Below are 4,348 nucleotides of genomic sequence, written 5' to 3' on the forward strand. Positions count from 1 at the left end.
TGCCTGCTATAGAGCTCACTTGCTGTATTTTGTCCTCCAAATCGAATTTATTCTCTGCAATGTCTTTCTCCAATGTGCCTAATCTTAAGCGAATGCCATTCATAGCGGCGACATGATTTGTATTGTTATTCCTCACAGTACTCTTTAGACAGAACGACCTATTGAAGATTTCCTCTCGCCTCAAAGCAATTAAGCTCGACGAGATTCTGCTCTCCTTCAACATAAATAGAAGCATATTTTTCAGCTGAATATTTATACTAGGGTCACCTAGGGTAGCAATTTCATCAAAATGAATAGGAGAGAACAGTACCAGCCATATTTGAAGATCGAAGAATAGTACAATTTGGAGAAGAGCCTGAAGATGAGGAGGAGCGAGGCGACAATTTATGTGGGGAATCTATTTTAGGCGTCGGTGAGTCTTCGACGAACCATGGGTCAATCGCTGATTTTTTGGGGGGAAGTTTTTTAGGCCTCCATAATTCCAAAAAGCGATGCAGATTTTCAACAGATTTTGAGGGAGAAAACCAGCAAAGTAAAATTTAGCCAATTTGTTTCTCAGAACTTGATCACGGAGGGGATTCTTGCTTAGAGTACCTGGTGTTAATGTTATCGGTTTGACAGATGACGATAAATCAGTTCCCGGAGACGTAATCGGTAAAATTGGAGAAAAAATTGTGGTACTGAGGAGAAGCGAGGGGGGCACCAGAAGCCATCCTCACCGGGAGAAAACCGTGTGGTAACATTCTCACTCCCTCCTAACCTCTCCAGAGTTTCTCAGGTACTCTGTACCAAGTAAACTTCAGCAAAAATGCAAACTAATTATCTCAGTGAAAACACCGGGAATGATAAAGCACAATAATAAAGCACAATGTTTGACCGTGATAAAAAGAGTATAGTTAATACAGACAGGCAATACCAAACTGGACAGTACTGCGACATCTGTCGGCTCTCCCCAGAGTCGAAATATGTTGGATAGTTGTCAAATTAATAGTAGGCTACGAACCATTGAAATCATCCGGAAGAGAAATCGCTTTAGCCGACAGCGGTGACTATTCTTGAATATAAGGAATTCGATCATTGTGAAATGTTGTGGACCGTCTCAAAGAAACTTTAAAATTTATTTATATAAACTTGTCTAAATTAATAAATTCCAACGAGTGGATGAAAGTATTTCCGTGATAGTATACTGTTGCGTGTCAAACACGCGAAATTACCTTTTTTTGATTCAAATCATTTTAATTTCGTCAGTCTCAACTCAAGTATTTTTCCCATGAAAATTTCGTAGAATTCATAATGAATTTCAGTCCCGTCGTCTAGACATCGTAAAATCATAAAATCATTCAAGAATATTTCTCAAATATCTTTTCTCGAATCTTTAGAAATACCTTCATTTAAAACTAGCATCATTTCATTGATATAATCCTCCAATTCTCTCAAGTATTTGTAAAGGACATTTCTCAGTATTTTAATCAACGCTAGACTGTCCTAATCCCTTTATTGAAAACTAAACTTATATTTTGAATTGTTTATGACAGCACACTCAAAATATTTCCATCTTCAATTGTAATGATCACTTCTCCACCCCTCAGTGTACTCGACCCTCGATAATCCCTCGCAACACCTCAGCTCCTTTCACTTCAGACCCCCCGCAAGTAGGGCAAGGGCCCAAGCGCGGGTCAATCTCTCCCTCTCTACCTAGTTCCAGACACTCTGAATGTCTCGTTGCACTTCTCCAATAAGGACATGGTCCCTCCCATCACAGGTCTTGTTGCCCAATCATTTAGCAAATCAAGTGGCTAATTTTCCTTCACCAATTTTCATCCCTTCCACCTAAAAATTCCAACTTATGCTCAAAAATTATATTTTACACATCAGTATCAACCAAGTATCGAACAGAACATCATCATAGGAATACCTCATCGGAGGTACACTACTGTCTTCAAATTGTAACTCTATCTATATTGTTATAGAATAAACATCGAAGTTAAGTGTTAGAAACGTGAGTGAATTATTCCAAGTCTCCACACATCCTAGTCTCCTCACACCTAACATTTTCCTCTCATAGAATTCCCCCCTTATTAAATAATCAGCTACATAAAGATTAATTCGGCGTGTAGCAAGAATTGCAAATTCTGTTCTGTGTAGGTCAGATTTCTGGAATTTGCGACTCCAGAAAGTTCAAAATCGAACGCAGTGTTCCCGCAATTTAATTCATATACTGTAATGCGGCCAATTTTTGCTGAGATAAAAATAGACGTTAACTCGCCTTTGTCCCTTGGTGAAGTCAGAAACTGAAGATAACTCGATGATTGCGCGCCAAATGCTCTTTGTCTCTACGAGAAAAACAAACCGAAACATTACTTCGAAGCGGAAACAACAACGATGAACCGAAACTCAAAACGTAGAAAACTTAAAACTAAAAGGGCTAAAGGACAGGTTAAAAGTTGCTCGCGCTGCTCAGAGGGTCGATTATACCCTGCGAGAATACAATACAACATTAGAGAATGACAAACAAAAAAAAGCGTACTTGACTCAGTAAATGTAAAGTAAACAACGAACCACAGATAGAGCCAAAAATCAAATTAATTTCCTAAACTCCTATCTCTATAAAATGACCGAAAATACGACGGTAGACTAAAAGAAAATAATACAAAATCGGCATAAACAATTATCACTAATATCTATTCAACTACAAATCTATCTCTAATATCTACTCATTTACATATCGAAATCAATTCTTACCAAGTCCCTAATTGAACATGATTAATAAACCCGAAAGGAATCTGAATAAGGCGCGATGCAGCGCAATATACCTATCAAAATGATACTCGAATTCCTTACACAATAAACTGGGATTCGCTTTAATGAAAACATACGCAGTCAACATCTGAAATATCGAATACGTCGAACACGACACTCTATACTCAATGGTACCTGACCCTGAGTCACTACTGGCCAAAACGACAAAAAATTCCTAAATTCAACCTTATGAAGATGATACGAATATTCTAACACTTTCAAACAATTAATTGATTCGCACTATAGCCGCGTAGTACAATCGCTAGACCAATAGGTACCGTGTACTTTAGCGCATAATTATCCAACAGAATAATGGCCAGGAAACTCATAATGTAATCAACAAAAACAAGCAAATTATGGGGTTGCAAACCCAAAGAACTTGGGTGTATCCGTCCGCAAAGAAATCAAAAGCCGAACTCAAAGCATCAGACACTCACGCTGTAGCCACCATAATTTATAAACATAATACACAATAGCTTTAATGATGTGCGAATCATAAAAACCTGTTGAATATAAAAGCAACACAATTATCGCAGGTAAAACACCACAGGGAAACGAATTAATTACTCAAAATGAGATTAGTAGCATAAGCGAAATCATCAGACTAGATGCAACGGTCGGCTCACTGTGAGCATTGGCCAGAGGTAAGGTATGAGTACGAGGGTTAACTATCGGTAGACGATTCTCAACAAACTAGCAGAGAACTGCAACGACGGACGACTGAATGACTGTCTACTAAACGACTGTCTACTGAACGACTGTCTACTGAATGCGAAAAACTCCCGAATTTGTAGGTTTCCAAAAGGTGTGAAATGGAAACAGCGAAAGCCTAATGCTTAAGATCGAACGAGAACACTATACTCGTCACGTGATGACACGTAGGAAGAGATCACAGGCTATGGCGTAATAACTATCTGGCGGTGGGCGCAGAGGAAAGAACTAATAATAATAATGAGCAAGCAAACTCGATAATTCGTAAGCGCTTTCAAGACAAATCTAAGATTAAACTCAAACATTAAATACCAAGGCGGTTTTTTAGTCAGGTAAATTCGATTAACTATGATTTTCCTCTCTGATGCCGTATTCTCTAGGATTCTTAGGATACAGATGCACAAAACAATCACTAGAGGAAAGCATAAAACATAATTTACTCATCAAGACAAAACAAAAAAATTTCTAATAGAATCTACACAAAATGCAAATCGAATTTTAACGAGAATTCAGCATTTTAATGGAATCCCCATCGAATTTCTAGAGAATTCAATTCAATTCAATTCAATAGAAAAAAATCCGTGTGCGTGCTCGCACTCACACACACTCCCATGCACACACATCGCCGTATTCCGCATCGAGAAAAGATGTAATTTATCAGAAAAGTAAAATTATTTCTTGAATGTATATCGATTTCGAAAAAAGCTAGTGAACTGCTGATTAAATGTCTTCCAGTATTCCATGATTTGTGCGTTATATCAAGATTCATCGTTTCTAACAAAAAAAACTTGAAATCGCATCGTTATGCACGGAGAAATGGTCTCGTTTACAAAAAAAC

This window comes from Diachasma alloeum, unplaced genomic scaffold (assembly GCF_001412515.2).
Source record: "Diachasma alloeum isolate Michigan unplaced genomic scaffold, Dall2.0 Dall_scaffold_00548, whole genome shotgun sequence".
Lineage (NCBI taxonomy): Eukaryota > Metazoa > Arthropoda > Insecta > Hymenoptera > Braconidae > Diachasma > Diachasma alloeum.